Genomic DNA, 17,852 nt, shown 5'->3' with positions numbered 1-17,852 from the left:
CTAAGATGGAAGGGTGGCCGTTGATTGTCGCACGCCTTCGTTTTGGCAGCCGTGAAGGGAAGGCTGGCATGGCATGGATTAGGCGCGGCATGCCATTGACACATGTGGCATGGTCGGCATGTCTTGGCGTGGTTTAGGCGTGGACAAAATAGGGTTTTGGCGTTGGGCCAAAGGTTACCATGCGTTTTTTGGCGACCTTGGACGGGTATGTTTTGCATCTAAGATGGAAGGGTGGTCGTTGATCATCGCACGCCTTCGTTTTGGTAGCCGCATAGGGAAGGCCGGCATGGTATGGCGCGGCAAGGTAGTTGGCATGCCATTGGCACATGTGGCATGGCATACCTTGGCGCAGTTTGGCGTGGCCAAAACTAGAGTTTGGTCCAAAGGTTACCATGCGTTGTTTGGCGATCTTGGACGGCTAAGATTTGTATCTTAGATGGAAGGGTGGCCGTTGATCATCGCACGCCTTCGTTTTGGTATCCGCATAGGGAAGGCCTTCATGGTATGGTGCAACAAGGTGGTTGGCATGCCATTGGTACATGTGGTGCGGTTGGCATGCCTTGGCGCGGAGGTGCGGCTGACATGGCATGCCTTGGCGCGGAGGTGCGGCTGACATGGCATGCCATTGGCGCAGTGGTGCGGCTGGCATGGTTGGCATGCCTTGACGTGGAGGTACGGCTGGCATGGCATGCCATTGGCACAGTGGTGCGGCTGGCATGGCATGCCTTAGAGCGGTGGTGCGGCTGGCATGGTTGGAATGCCTTTGCACGGAGATGTAGCTGGCATGGTATGCCATTGGCACAGTGGTGTGGCTGACATGGTTGGCATGCCTTGGCGCGGTGACGTGGCTGGAATGGTCTGTCATTGGCACAGTGGTGCGGCTGGCATGGTTGGCATGCCTTGGCGCGGAGGTGCGGCTGGCATGGCATGCCATTAGCGCAGTGGTGCGGCTGGCATGGTTGGCATGCCTTGGCGCGGAGGTGCGGCTGGCATGGCATGCCATTAACGCAGTGGTGCGGCTGGCATGGTTGGCATGCCTTGGCGTGGAGGTGCGGCTGGCATGGTTGGCATGCCTTGGCGCGGAGGTGCGGCTGACATGGCATGCCATTGGCGCAGTGGTGGGGCTGGAATGGTTGACATGCCTTAGCGCGGAGGTGCGGCTGGCATGGTTGGCATGCCTTGGCGCGGAGATGTGGCTGGCATGATATGCCATTGGCACAGTGGTGTGTCTAGCATGGTTGGCATGCCTTGGAGCGGTGACGTGGATGGAATAGTCTTCCATTGGCAGAGTGGTGCGGCTGGCATGGTTGGCATGCCTTGGCGCGGTAGCATGAGAATTAAGGTTTGACATAAATGATGTCAGTCAGTGTTAAGGGTTCTGCCGTGGAACATGGCCCATGTAAAAAAAAAGAGTACCCCGGTAATTCTTACGTAGGCATGCTGATTGATTCAATAAATGTGCTAATGGTCATAGTGACGCCATGTCAGATGTACAGTTTTACGATTTTGACCCTAAGTTAAAAACCACCATCAACAGTAGTGTACCTGGATTTGCAGTGAGATGTGAAGTAGCACCAGTGTCCATATAGAAAGCATCGTCGTGTGATTGAAGAATTATGGAATTATACGCCTCCGCAATGTCATCCGGGTGAAGAACTTCAGTGGTGGGAATGAAGAAAGCTTGGCCACGGCCCAGTCCAGGTGACCTTCCGCGTTGCGTGCGCCGTTGGTGTTGCTGTGGGAAGCTGTTGTTGTTGTGCGGTCTACGGGGTGAAGAGGAGGGGTGAAAAGAGGGTGTTGTAGGGTACTGGTAAGGAGTGCTGGATATAGCAAACGCCAGATGTAATGTTTTTTTATCACCATCCATTGAGTTTTTTTTAGAAGATGACGAGGGATGGGTTAGGATGATACCTATAGTTACAGGAAATCCCACAACTACACCCTATTAATAATCTATAGAACAAACTATGAAATCATAATGAAGAAAACTAAGAAGAATTTTATTAAGTTTTAGAAATCAATACAAATGGATAGAGTAAAACTCTAACTTGGGAAACAAATAATCTTCTCTCTCCTAAAGTTCTCTCTTAGTTAACAAAAAGATCTCTCTTCAATACAGTGGTAGTTGGTCCTATATATAGGGTTTTACATAGTGGAGGACAACTAATAAAGCCCCTCTTTTCGGATCTGACGTGTGATGTCTTCGCACGCTTATGTTCGATCTTCTCGCACGTGCTTCTTGAATTCGCACAGATCTCACACTTTACTCGTGACTTTGTGACGTCATCAATTCCGTCATCCATAATATGCTGTGTGCGAAGGAACTCGCTCCCCTGTATTATTTTAACTTCGCACGATAGTTAGGTGTGCGATATTTTGCCCCTACATTTTGCCTCTTCTCTCAGCGATCTTGATTTAAAGAAAGAGCGGTGAGAGAATTCTTTCTAATTTTTCTCCTCGTGCCTTTGCATGGTGTTTGTCGCACACTATCAACCTTTCACATTCTTTTCAACCGACAAGTTTCCGGATTTTGGGCGCAACCGTTCACACATCCTTGTTTTTGCGCTTTTTACCGACACGTCTCCTTTTCCACCTGATTTAGACGGTTGTTTCCCTATTTAATCCCTGCGGGAGAGAGGAAATCACTTTTTTTTACTCTTTCATATTCATCAAACCTTTTCACCTTTGTCTTCTCTGTATCTTCAACCTCTTTACTCCTGCTAGTGTTGGCGTTCAAATGGCTTCTCCGTAAGTTCGTTTTCCTTTTACTATTATTATTTTATTTTTATTGTGTATGATTTGTCTTTGATTCATGATTTTTTTTATTTTTGTTGTACTTTTGTTGCTGTTTTTCACGCATCACTATCGTTATCCTATTACGGTTGTTGTTCTGATAGTTCCCGTATTGGTGTTGTTGCAGTAATGTTCCTTCCTCCGGCAAATCCCGTATTATCATTCAAAGCCCTAATTCTTCTTCAAACCCAAGGATGACAAAAATATCAAAAGGAAGTCTTCGCATGACAAGGTAGCATGAAATACCTTACTCTTGTAAACAATATTGGTGCCTCTGTTTCTTATCTGCATTGTCATTCGCAAGCTGAGATAAGAGATGTTAAGCGCGAGAAAAATGTCAGGAGAGTTAAGCAACCCCCGGTGATCAAAACCCAACTGGATCTTCCTAGTTTCAAGATGCTGCCTAGCTCCGCATCACAGGTCCCTTTGGGCGAGACAACTAATTCCTCCCTTCATGGTACTATTCCTTCCCTTCAAGCGAACATAACTACCTCCTCTTGTCCTACTACTTCTGCTCAAGCGAGCGTTATCGCATCCCTACTATCTTCCACTTCTTCGTTAGTTCAGAATCCTTGTATGGATGTTATCCCTTTAGCCTTTTCGAATCCCCTTCTTTCTTCTGGTATGATTTCCTCTTCCACAGAGTTAATGGTAACTACCCAAGCTATCACCTTTTCTACCGAGGAATCTACTGCCTCCCTCCAAGACATACCTATTTCTAACTTCGTGGCTATTCTTGTATATATGGACTGTCCCACCCTTTCCCTCTCGGAGGCTTCTACTGCTATTTCTTCCCCTAGCACTGTAATGACTACTTCTCCTCTTCGCACAGGTACCTCCTCCCATGCGAGTGTCGTTACTTCTGAGATGTATGCCTCTGATGGATCTAGTTCAGGGACAAGTCCTCTGCTTGGTATCGTTCAGCTTGCATGTTCGTCTTCTATGGATCCATCCCAGCGTCGTTTGTGCGAGTCTCTTGTCAAGCTACTGAGCGATTCTCCTCCAGATAAGTTGGCTAGGAGCGAGATCTTCGCTTAGATGGACCCATCGGTTAATGCAGATTTTGATTTCCTGGTAAATCCCTCATCCTTTCCTTTTCTTAAGTCTTCCTCAATTTATTTCTTTTCTCTTACCAATGTGTTATATCTTTTCCAGGAGTCTCGGCGTCGCCTTATTCAATCTGAAGGTTTTTCAGAATCTAGTTCCACCATCAGAGAACTTACCTCCCAGGTTGCCAGCTTGAAAGCTGATGTTCATGTTGGAAAGTCCTTAGTTGAGAACCTTAGCAACAAAAATAAGGAGATTAAAGGTGTGTCTTCTTTTCTTTTTATCGCCTTATTGTTTTACTTGTTTTCACTCTCTCTTTGAAATATCTTGTGTATTTCTTCGCATGCATGTTTCCTTTCTTTGCCTCTATTCTCACCCGGGTATAGATTTAAACCGGAAGCGTGTTCTGGAAAGATATTAGCATCAATTCTCAGCTGAAGACTCACGCAAAGAAAATGAGAAGTTGCGAAGTTAGTTAAACCAATTGATTAGCCATCACTCGTACACACTTGATCAAATTGATAACTTGAGAAACGAAAATTTCCTTCTTTGTAGCCAAAACGATTTCTGAGTTCTCAAACATCCAACCTTTCGGGGTTATTACATAGTGCTGATTTAAATAATCGAACTTTATCAAAAAAAAATCGTACTCTTGCTGAAAAAAACAGGCTCTTTTAAGCGAGAGAGCAAACCATGCGCAACAATATTTATCTCTCAGGCGAACTTGCAATGATCAGGAGGAATCTCTTCGCGTACTAAAGGGTGAGTATGACGAGATACCAAGAAACTATATTTGGAGAACAAGAAAATTATCAAGAGCAAAATAAAGATGACCGTGGAAATGAATAAGCTTCGCGAAGAGCATACACGATTAAAGGGGTCTTTTAATATATTACAAAAGAAGAATCTCGCTCTTTCTCAAGATGAAAAGAATATTCGCTCCCGTTTGAAGGATTAATAGGTGATGATTTTGACAAAAGTTTGGAGAGTATGAAAAATAGTGGTCTCGCTTTGTCACAAAAAATAGTGGTCTCGCTTTGTCACAATTTCTCAGAAGGAAGGTAGTCACGTTGTCCTGACTGCCTTAGTTAACCCTTTCTTTTCATGAAATTTTCCTTATTTTGTGCGATTTTATCGCTCTTGTATTAATTTAACCTTGTTTTTATTCGCAGTTAGTGAGAATCCAACCAGCTCATGATTCAGAAACTGAGATCTGAATTGGCAAGGGCCCATAAGAATCTTAAGACTCTCTCCTCCACACTTTCTGCTTCTCGTAACAGGACGGACAGAAGAGTCTTATATCTTGAGCATTTGATGAAGATCTATGTGGATAACGCTCAGAAGAATGTCGCGCGCCAAGCTCATCTCAGGTCTAAGGATTATGCAGATGAGATATGCATTGCCAACCAGCTTCCTCTGAGAGAAGTAGCGCTGAAAAAGCGGGGGTCTAACAACACCACCCAATATTTCGATTATCAATCTGTATGGACAAACTCGAATATACTTTTAAGAGAATCAACAAGACTCAATCAATTAAAAGTACATCAACGAGTTTATATCTCTCTCTCTTGATTTGATTTCCTCAAACAGAAACTGCGAGTACTAATCAAATACAAGGAATAACTTGGATGGTACCAAAGATCCATATCCAAGGATCAATCAATGACAATCAACAACCAAAGGTTGGATTACTCTAATTGATGATCTAACGCACAACCTGTATTATTTCAACTATAAAGATAAAACAATAATGCGGAAACTGAAATAACACAGACACCAGAAATTTTGTTAACGAGGAAACCGCAAATGCAGAAAAACCCCGGGACCTAGACCAGATTGAATACACACTGTATTAAGCCGCTACAGACACTAGCGTACTCCAAACTAACTTCGGACTGGACTGTAGTTGAACCCCAATCAGTCTCCCACTGATCCAAGGTACAATTGTACTCCCTACGCCTCTGATCCCAGCAGGATACCACACACTTGATTCCCTTAGCTGATCTCACCCACAACTAAAGTTGTTACGACCCAAAATTGCAGGCTTTGACAATAAACAAATCTGTCTCACACAGACAAGTCTATCAAAGGATCAATCTGTCTCCCACAGAAAAACCCTACAGTTTTTGTTCCGTCTTTTGATAATAATCAAGGTGAACAGGAACCAATTGATAATCCGGTCTTATATTCCCGAAGAATAGCCTAGATAAATCAGTCACCTCACAACAATATTAATCGTATGGTAGCGAAACAAGATGTTGCGGAATCACAAACAATGAGACGAAGATGTTTGTGACTACTTTTTATATCTTTCCTATCGGAGATATTAATCTCAAGCCAATCAATCTGATTGTACTCGTACGATAGAAGATACAAGATCAGATCACACAACTACGATAAAAGTAGTATCGGTCTGGCTTCACAATCCCAATGAAGTCTTTAAGTCGTTAACCTGGTTTTAGAAGAAGAAAACAAAATGTTAAAGGAGAAACGACTCTAGCACGCAAACTAGTATCACACGTGAGGTGTGGGGATTAGTCTTGCAGAGTTGCTAGATGTCCCCTTATATAGTCTTTCAAATAAGGGTTTCTCCTTGGTCACAAAGCAAATTATATCCACCGTTAGATGAAAACCTCAAGCTAATATTTCTCAAAAGTTAGATCAAAAACTTAGCTTGTTATACACAAATGAAATACACGCTTCTAGGTTTGTTATCCGTACCCAAACGTGTACATTGTTGGTTCAACAATAGTTAACCAAAAGGTTAGCCATATGATCATTCCGTACCAACCATATTCTTCTTCACCATAACTAGGTCAAATGACTCAATTGAACTAGTTAGAGAGTTTTTCAATTGCAAGGAAATCTTATGTACTAAACAAGACATAATTTAAGCAAAGATGAATTGATTCACTCGAATCGGTTCATGAACTTTATAGCCACGGTTTGCAAATTTCATTCCTTAGTATTTATAAGTTTAAGTTCAGAAATCATCTTCAGATATATAACCTTCTTTAGTTTGCACACTAGGTTTGCGGACTTAAGCAACCGAGCAGAGTTTACAAACTCCAGTAGAAAATCTCGGCAAAGACTTTCCGCCGGTTCGCGGACTGGTACTCACGTAACAAGTTTTTCAACTCCAGCAGAATTTCTCGGGATGAGAAGTTCGACAGTTCGCGGACTTGGAAACAAGCCATTCTTCCGGTTTCTCTTGATCAACAAAGTTCGCAAACTTTGGTTTAAGGGATAGGACTTATGCACATATGTGTTTCCGCAACAATACTTATGTCCATCATTGGTTATGTAATCTAAACTCCCATTCCAACCATTGAAACATTCTTAGAGGAAGTTATATAGTTGTTACACCATTTCTCGTCAAAGCAATTTTCAAAGTGATTGAAACATATCATGACTTTCGTCACTAGGTAAAGATAAACATGATCCAAGTGAAATGCTTACCAACACATATTTCGAGATATAGATAGGCGAGGTATACTCGGCTCGAAATACCAAATGTGTATAATCTAAGTCTATATATAGCATACGACTTTTTGTCTCAAGAAGTACGAGATAGAGCAGATAGACTTTTGAGTGACATATAAGTTCAAGTCTTCACATACCTTTTTGTCGAGAAGTTCCACCGGTTCCTTGAGTAGTTCTTCTTCTTGTATGATGAATCTCCATGAAGTCCTTGAGCTCAACTGCACTTTTTATCCTAGTCCGAGACTTAGCTATAGTAGACTAGAAATCAAGACTTATAGTTTTGATCACTAACATTGACAAATATGCTTGAGATAGCAACGCATGCGAGTTCGACCGAGAAATGCTCTAACAAGCGCCTCTTGATGTTTCTGACAACCAGGCCATCCCTGCACCTGATAGCGATTATGATTTCGAAAGTGGAGATGAAGAAACCCTTCTTCTTGAAGATCCACCCAAGTAGAATGAGTTTAGTGATGCTGGAAATCCTGGTGTTTTGAACTCTGAAGTTGCTCCATAGGTTGAGGAGGCTCCTGCTAAGGCCTCTATTCTTGCTACTAATGTTGAGGCTGATACTGAAGTTCTTGATTCGCATGATGATTTTCCGCGGAACAATCCGTAGTTTTCTTTTTGCTGCGTTTGGATCTTATTTTTGCTTGTTTTTCTGTTATTTTAAGAAATACAATTGTGTTTCTATGTAGAGTTATTTTCTAAGTGTGAGAATAATACCTTCTTTCCGTGATCCACTTACTTTCCCCTGTTATTCATCTTTGATAATAAACCCACCTTATTTTATGTCTCGCGCTTCGCTCCTACGTTACTCGTATCTGTAACCCATTCCATGCAAAGCATTTGTTTACAAACATATTTTATGCGAAATTGACAAGTTAAATAATAATATTTATGCGAATTCGAACTCTTTTAAAAGAATAAAATTATATGTTTTTTTACTTAAGTCTTGGGGTTTGATGATGAGGTATTATTGAGCTCTCTAAGTAGAGGTCTTAATCAGCCTCTCCTGTTAATAGGACTTATATTTTCCTCAGGGTGTTATTTTGGTTGTGCGATAGAGTCGCATGATGTCTTTACGTGTTCGCGTAATGACCCTTTGACCCTACCTTATCATCTTTCGTATTATTTCCTCTGCAGGATATATTAATGCGCTAATACAATAATACTTATTACCCCCATGAGCAAAAGACTTATGATATTAATGTCTTTGACACAATTCAGCTCCCTAATGGAGGGTGCCGTCCTTATATTCCCCCTAATTGCCCCTTCAAGGAAGAGTACCCCTACCAGGTTAGGGTGGGCCCCTCCTATCCAGTGATGCAACAACCAGTTGTGTTCGCAGCCTCTTATCCCTCAACCGATGTGGCTTATGGTTACGAGACTGCACCCTAGGTGGGGTTTCTTGAGGACCGAGTGTATCATAGCCAGGACTTGAAAAGAGTGGCGAGGTACGTTCCAGACACCCACGATACTCTTGACTCAACCTGAATAGGCGAGAGTACCCAAATATACCATATTCTAAAACTTTTCCACCTATAAGTCCTTTGTCCGAAAGTGATTGTCTATGGACCGAGTCGAAACAATACAAAAAATCGGTATCACACTTCGAGTGATCGTCTATGGATACGAGATCGAGACAATACAATCAACGAAGTATGTTTACTTGATATTAGGTTCGGACTTAACCAAATCTAAGGGATACTTATCAAGTAAATACAATCAACGAAGTACGTTTGTGTATTTTACTTCTAATTATAATAACAATTATAATCGCGGAAATAGAAAATTAAAAGACACAACAAGATTTTGTTAACGAGGAAACCACAAATGCAGAAAAACCTCGGGAGATAGTCCAGATTGAATACTCTCAGAATTAAGCAGCTATAGAAAATCTAAACCAACTTCGTATAGTTGAGACCAAGCAAATAACTCTATGGTTCACCTAGTTTCCTCAGTATCCCTGCGCCTCCAACTTCCAATAAGTCACGCACTTGAACAATTCCTTTGGTTCGTATTCCAAACAGTAAAGGAACAACAAATATGTTCGGTAACAACTCTTTTCAAACAAGTGATATGAGTCTGACAAAGGATCTCTCGTTTATCACATAAACATCTTTGTCGGGTCCTTAGATCTCTTTCTTACCAATCACAACAGTGATTGTAAGCCACAAGCAATCAACACTATTAATCTCAAAGAAGGGTGTTGATGCCGATCTACACAACTATCCAATCACCGATTATTACAAAGACAAATCGGATTATAGTCGGATCCCTTTCCAGCCGAAATATGTATTGTGTACACCAAATATTATGAACCCAAAATGTCTTCTTGTCTTCAAATCTTTCTTGATCTTCAATAAACACATGCACACAATAACCTTAAATCTCTTATGATAGATCCGCACAGAACGGAGTCTGTTAACGTCGGATTATCACAAGACGTCTTTAGATCTACAAACAGTCTAAATATCACCGTCTAAACTTCGATCCAGTTCGAGTGAATCTTATATCAGAAGAGAAGATTCTCAAGAATAAACAAACTAGGTGCAATCAAAGTTCAACCACCGTTAGTCAATCTAATCAATCGAAAACTAATAATAAACCGCGATTATCTAGTTTCCCACCAACGGTACTAATAGAGCTTCTCAATCCCAAAGAAGTATTTAAACCGAGCGGACGTAAGCGATTTCTCCTAATTAGGGTACTCTCCACTCCAATAGGCGGCTCCAACAGTAACAACACAACGTAGGTAGTTTTGGTGGCTCTGAGGATTAGTTTACAAGAGAAGCAAACTTCAGTATTTACGGACAAGGAAGTTTGGACACCAAGGAATTTCCAAAACCGAAAATATTCTCAAGATATGCAATAAACGCAGATTCGGTTTTCATAATTCCTGGAAATGCTTTGTCCAAATATTAACCGAAATTCACTTAAAAAATATTTAATTAGTAAATGCACATTACTAATTAATATTCTCTAAAGATATGTATTTAATTGCTGGAAATTAAATACCATATAAAATTAAGAAACCTTTAATAAAAAAGATTCTCAATTATTTTCGTTCATGGGATTCTCCGTAGCTATCAAGGAATATCTTTGAACAATTAATGATAAGAGTTATATTTCGTGTTCAAAGAATGACGACATCCTTACTTTGTAAGTCCTCTTTCATACTTACAATCTTAGAAACTAAAATCATTCGATTTCTAAGAACCATGTGATTGATCATCATATCAAACCACTAATCATGGGTATCACGGTTCTACCAAAAAAAGTTTCGGTTCTACCTCATGTGAGTACTTTACATAGTCACACTAGTTACCAAAACTCGGTTGACTAGGTACTAGGATCGGTTCCCCACGTAATATGGTAACTACCCGTAATTTGGTGCACATGTGCATAGGATCGGTTCCCCTCACTACTAAAAACTTGTTGCACATGTTCATAGGATCGGTTCCCCTCACTACTAAGAACTTGTCGCATCTCTTACAGGGATCGATTCCCTTCTTACAAAATTTGTTGCACCTCTTACTAGGATCGGTTCTCCTTTCACTAATAATAGTTACTATTTTGTAAGGCATTGATCATACCATGTTGAGTGATTTCTTAAGATCGGTTTACTAATAAAAGTTATACCAATAACTTAAGACAGGCATCCGTGAACAGTTTTACCAACCACATAAGCAAGTTTATGATGGGTTATACACATCACGCATATTGGTTTGTTCACAATAAATTTGCAATATGAATATTATTACCAATAAGCCTAGAGATTTCCCTTTCAATCCACAAAAGACTTTGTGAGCTTACTTCCTTTAAACGAATGTAAACATTGTTTCCTAGGATGAAATATTAACTCACACCCATACATAATCACAATAGCATTTAAACGATTATGTCGATGTCTTATATACAAAGTTTAATGGATAAGCAATAAACCTCGTATTGTATTCCTTAATACTATGTCTATCTAGAGTTCGTACACAGCTTCGCAGTTTCGTTATCAATATGAACGACTTGAAAGATACGTTAAGGAATGAAACAGTTCAAGTCAAATATTACTAACCTCAAGATGAAGGATGATTGTTGTCATTGTAGATCCATACTTCTTCACGTCTTCAAGTATTCAGTAATACTTGTGAGTCTAAAATCCTAATACTTTCAAGCTAACATATACGAATTTGACTCTAGTGGGTTCAACCGAGCAGTGCTCTAACAATCTCTCCCTTTGTCAATTTTAGTGACAAAACTCTTACATCATATGGATAAACAAATTACAAGAATTCATTATACACATACGCTTGATTCCAAGTTCAACAGCACATAACCTGCATTAAATTCAATCTTCAAATGCCGCAGCTGACACCATAACAACAAAGATAATACTCCCCTTAAAGGAAAGCTAGGTAGATTTTCAATCCGCGTAACTTTGTTATTCAACTGTAGTACCTCATAAATACATATCACATGGTATGCGACTCCCCCTTAGTCTATGCTTTCACTCTATTCGTTAGAATAAACGTTTTAGCACATATGTTCTTTGCCTTAGTGATACTAACTCATAGTAAGTCAATACCAGTTGTTTACTCCATATATTTCTCCCCGTTTTTGTCATAAAAATGACAAAGAAACGAAATAATAAAGGACAAACCGAAAGGATCTTACAAATCTCACAAAGAGTAGATGTAAACCTATAAGAGTTAAGCACGAGGGTTTTACACACCATCTTTAGATAATCAATACTAAAACTGAAACTACAAGTAATTTGATTTTAATATGTCATCTAGAACTCAATTGCATAAAAATATTGGATAGTTTAGCAAAACAAAAATCGACTAATCACATAGTTTTTTGCTAAACCGATTATATAAATACAATCACTTGTTCGACAAGACCAAAATAAAGATAAGAACTTAACTTTATTTATCTCATCAGGTTCTAATTTTTCACAAAGAAAAACTTAGACCTCCCCTTTTAACAAGACAGATACTAGGTTAGTTAACTAGTAATTCTCGTTAAGGTATTCGACTAGACTTGAATAGCCGGATCCTACCATTTTCGATAATTCTAACTTGGATCCGAAGATCTTAGTTTCTCTTATCCGGAAATCACTTGGACTAAACAAATGATTCCGAAACCAATTTTTGTTAATCCTTAAACAACCCATACAAACCAATAAATTAACTTGCATAATTGTTTATCTTAACCGGAAGCAATTGAATTAACATAGACATTATAAAGCACCGCAATTGCACATTCCTTTTGTAAGCTTAAACTATTGATATCAAAGACATCAATGGTTTTTCTTAACCAGAAACCAATTGAATCACACACATCAATTGTACCGATACTTTTGTAAACCTAAACAATTGAAATCAAAAAGATAACAAGAGTTTTTCTTAACCGGAACCAATTGAATCAACACATCAATTGTACATAACCTTTTATAAGCCTAAACAATTGAAATCAAAAGATAAGAAATGATTTTCTTAACCGGAAACAATTGAGACACACATCCATACACACACAATGGAATAAACAACAATTGTACCGAAATATTTTGTTAAGCAAAAGCAATAGAGATATAAAATAAAATCATGGCTTTTCTTAAACATGAAAAAGTTAACTAACAAGATTGTTACCTCCAGTTTCGCATCCTCAACTCCAAAATATTTGCATCTTCTTTCCAGGAGCATTGATAACGAAATATCATTATGTTGTCATCCTTATGCAAAATAAAAGAATAACAACAACCAACCTTTACCATAGAAAGGTTGAAAACCGGTTTTAACTATTGCAAGAAAAAGTTAGAACCTTGAAACACATATGATTTTATGTTAAACCGAAATCCAACATATTGTGACTTTTTCGCATATTGTTTCCCAGAACCCCTCTTGATCCTTTGATAAAGCCTACCAACAAGGGCTAGAACTTAAACCCGCTAAATCAAAAAGTCATGCAAACCACAAGGGTTATCACAATATCAGATCGAATATCAAGGTAATAAAACCGAAATCAAACATCTCATAAACATACATAGCAATCATGAAAAGCATTTAAGCACAGGCTATGTAAACCGAAACTATCACAATAAAAATTATAAACCAATAACTTATTCATAAATAGATAATTTTATTCATAATAGACTTTACAATTATTGAAAGCAATCAAAACCTGATGTCTATTCCAATATTGAAGATATTAATCTTCACATGTCTCTACGAACACTACTATCTAAGAAGAAATCTCATCAAGAAGAGACTGAAATTTTCATAAAACATCTTCATAATGACAAAGAGCATTGGAGTGATGTATAACATTGTTCGGGTTGTTAGCCACAACAGTTTTTATTACTCTTTTAAGATAAAGTAATCTTTTCCATTCCAAATCAACTCTTTTGTCAAGAAGAACTCTTCTTCCAATCAGGTCAAGAACACCATCGATAAGACTTGATGCATGCACTTTAGAAGAAGTTGAGAGTTGAATTCGATGATATCATGTATCGTTGCACAAAGTCAATCTATCAGAACCTAAGGAGTCAAGATATTTTTCAATCTTGTTAAGACAATAATCACTGACAATTTCCCTGCAGACAAATTCATTCTACTTATAGAAAATATGATAGCATTTTCCATAAAACATGCGAGCAAGTTTCTTGGTGAGAATCATTGTTGTCAGTTTTCTCCTTAGATCATCATTCGGTGTCCTCTTTGAAAATGAGCTTGTGAGCTCTCCTGGATGAATATTTTGAGAAACCAAAATATTTATCTTATTCGAAAGTAATACAAAAACTTGCAGAATAATCCAAGTTTTTATCTTCGAAAAAGAGAATATATCTATTTTTCGGTAGACATATTTTTGATAACAAGTTTACCTTTTTAAGGTAATAGTACCTTTTAATTATGTGGATTGTTAGAAAACCGGAAGATCCATAGGATCGAAAATTAGCCCACAATCAGTAGACAAAGTTCAAGAACATTCTGAACATAAGATAACTCTTCAAGTTACCGAATCCTTTCATCCAATCACAAGTTTCAAAGAAACCTGAAAAGGCGAGGGTACCCAAATATACCTCAAGCTAAAACTTTTCCTACCTATAATCCTTTCTCCGAAAGTGATTGTATATGGACTGAGTCGAGACAATACAACTAATCGGTTCACACTTCGTGTGATCGTCTATGGATACGAGATCGAGACAATACAACAACGAAGTATGTTTACTTGATACAAAGGTTAGGACTTAACCAAACACAATAGGATTTCTTATAAAGTAAATAGGAATTAACGTTTGTGTAATTTACTTTAATTATAATAAAATAATTATAATGCGGAAAATAAAAGTAAATGACACGGCAAGATTTTGTTGACGAGGAAAACTGCAATTGCAGAAAAACCCCGGGACCTAGTCCATAATTGAATACTCTTAGGATTAAGCCGCTACACAAAATTATACTAACTTCGTATAGTTGAGACCAAGTAACTAAACCTATAGTTCACCTAGTTCCGTCTGTATTCCCACCCCTCCAACTTATAAATAAGTCACGTACTTGGATCAATCCCTTTGGTTCGTATTCCAAACAGTAAATGAACAAGAAATCTGTTTGGTATCAACTCTATTCAACCAAGTGATATGAGTCGGACAAAGGCTCTTCCGTTTATCTCAACATAAACTCCTTCGCCAGGTCTAGATCTATCTTATGTTCAATCACCCAAAGGTAATCGATTAAGATTAAGCCAACAACACCTTTAATCCGAAGAACTGTGTTGATGCCGATCTACTCAATTAATCAATCCAATCTACCACAAGGATAAACCGATTATTAATTGGATCCTCTTTTACCGAAACAAGTATTGTGCACACCAAAGATTGTAAAACCCAAGTAAGATCTTAAATATCTTCTTTGTCTTCAAATATTCTTAAATCTTCAATAAAAACGTGCACACAATCACTTGAATCTCTTGTGATCAATCACGCACAAAATGGAGTCTGTTAACAATGGATTATCATAAGATCGTCTTTAGAACTAACAACAGTCTAAAGATCCCTGTCGAAACTCTGAACTATTTTGAGTGAATCTTATATCAGAAGAGAAGATTCTCAAGAATAAACAAACTAGATGCAATCATATTTCAACCACCGTTAGTCAATCAAATCAATCGAAAACAAAGATAAACCGCAATTATCTAGTTTCCCACCAACGGGTCGCGCTAGAGCTTCTCAATCCCAAAGAAGACTTTAAACTGAGCGGCCATAAGAGATTTAACCTAATTAGATTACTCTCCTCTCCGATAGGCGGCTACACCAGTAACAACAACCAAAGAGTAAATCTGATGTTACGAAGGATTAATTTGCTAGAAAGGCAAACTTCGTGTATTTATAGACAAGTAAGTTTGGAAACCAAGGAATTTCCAAAACCGAAAATATTCTCAAGATATTCATTAAAGCACAAATTCGTTTTCCATAATTCCTGGAAATGCTCTGTCCAAAAATAACGATCGAAATCTCTCGGAAAATCTAATTAGTAAATGCACATTACTAATTCTGTAATTTCCCTAAAAAATGAAATTAATAACCTTAATTAAAAGATTCTTAACTTACTTATGTTTCGATCCTGGGATTCTCTTCCCTTAGCCGTTAAGGAATATCCTTGAACAATTATAGAAATAAACATGCACATCACGTGTTCAAAGTTTGTCGACATCTTTACTTTGTAAGTTCTCTTTCACACATACAACCTTGAAACCAATTTGCCACACTTCCAGACAAGTTTAGAATTGGTTAATATGACTTTCAAGAACTATATGATTGATCAAACCAACATTCAATCACAATCATGGGTTTAACGGTTCTGCCAAAACAAGTTTCGCTTCTACCTCCATGTGAGTACTACGCATAGTCACACTAGCTTCCCAAATATTCGGTTTACTAGGTACTAGGATCGGTTCCCCACATATACATGGTATCTAACTTATATGTGTTGCACATCTCCATAGGATCAGTTCCCCTTTCTGCTATAAACCTTGCTGCACTCTATACAAGGATCAGTTCCCCTTGATGTACTGCACCCTTTACAAGGATCAGTTCCCTTTCCCTTACTAGGATCGGTTCCCTTTCCCTTACAAGGATCGGTTCCCTTTCCCCAAGGTCAGACATAATCTGATCATACCACAACTGATTACTTAAGATTTTTTTTAATAATAAAAGTTATACCAATACATAAGTCAGGACTTTGTGAATAGTTATACCAAGAACACAACAAGTTGTGAGTGGTTATACTCTATCACACATATTGGTTGTTCATAAGATATGCCATGAATAATAAAACCAATAACACCTGGCAATTTTCTTTTCGGTTCACAAACAAGTTTATGCACTTAATTCCTTAGAACACATGTAAAACATTGTTCCCTCGGATGAAATCCTCACCTCATACCCATACATAATCACAATAGCATTCAAATGATTATGGCGATGTCTTATCTACAAAGTTTAATGGTTAAGCGATAAACATCGTATTGTATTCCTTAATACTATGTCTATCTAGAGTTCATATATGCTTCGCAGTTATGTTTTCAATATGCACAACTTGAAAGATACGTTAGGGAATGAAACAGTTCAAGTCAAATATCACTAACCTCAAGTGGAAGGATGATTGTTGTCGTTGTAGCACCTTGCTTCTTCACATCTTCAAGACTTCGAGGGTACCCAAATATACCACACTCTAAAACATTTTCACCTATAAGTCCTTTCTACGAAAGTGATTGTCTATGGACTGAGTCGAGACAATACAACAAATCGGTATCACAATTCCAGTGATCGTCTATGGATACGAGATCGAGGCAATACAATCAACAAAATGTGTTTATTTGATATTAGGTTCGGACTTAACCAAACTATAAGGGATACTCATCAAGTAAATAGGAATTAAAATTTGTTTATTTTACTTCTAATGATAATAACAATTATAATTACGGAAATATAAAAGTAAAAGACACGACAAGGTTTTGTTAACGAGGAAACCGCAAATGCAGAAAAACCCCGGGACCTAGTCCAGATTGAATACTCTCAGAATTAAGCCTCTATACAAAATCTAAAACAACTTCGTATAGTTGAGACCAAGCAACTAACTCTATGGTTCACCTAGTTTCCTCAGTATTCCTGCGCCTCCAACTTCCAATAAGTCACAGACTTGGAACAATACCTTTGGTTCGTATTCCAAACAGTAAAGGAACAACAAATTTGTTCGGTAACAACTCTTTTCAAACAAGTGATATGAGTCTGACAAAGGCTCTCTCGTTTATCACATAAACACCTTTGTCGGTTCCTTAGATATCTTTTTTACCAATCACCACAGTGATTGTAAACCACAAGCAATCAAGACTATTAATCACAAAGAAGGGTGTTAATGCCGATCTACACAACTATCCAATCAACGATTATCACAAAGACAAATCAGATTATAGTCGGATCCCTTTCCAGCCGAAACAAGTATTGTGCACACCAAAGATTCTGAACCCAA

At 38.5% G+C, this 17,852-nt stretch overlaps 1 long non-coding RNA gene across 4 annotated transcripts; it reads left to right on the top strand.

The window, feature by feature from the left end:
- Nucleotides 1-2,668: 2,668 nt before the first annotated feature.
- On the top strand, nt 2,669-5,320 carry LOC113320742. 4 transcript variants are annotated; one of them, XR_003346270.1, is made up of 6 exons: nt 2,669-2,748; nt 2,921-3,025; nt 3,626-3,867; nt 3,949-4,102; nt 4,227-4,901; nt 5,013-5,320. It is a non-coding gene; the product is annotated as an uncharacterized LOC113320742 (long non-coding RNA). The 4 variants fall into 4 exon arrangements; XR_003346268.1 differs by having other exon boundaries at nt 2,921-3,250; XR_003346269.1 differs by having other exon boundaries at nt 2,921-3,867; nt 4,509-4,901.
- Nucleotides 5,321-17,852: the final 12,532 nt, after the last annotated feature.

The sequence above is a fragment of the Papaver somniferum genome, chromosome 11 (assembly GCF_003573695.1).
Source record: "Papaver somniferum cultivar HN1 chromosome 11, ASM357369v1, whole genome shotgun sequence".
Taxonomy (NCBI): Eukaryota; Viridiplantae; Streptophyta; class Magnoliopsida; order Ranunculales; family Papaveraceae; genus Papaver; species Papaver somniferum.
This window is presented reverse-complemented; position numbering and strand designations above follow the sequence as displayed.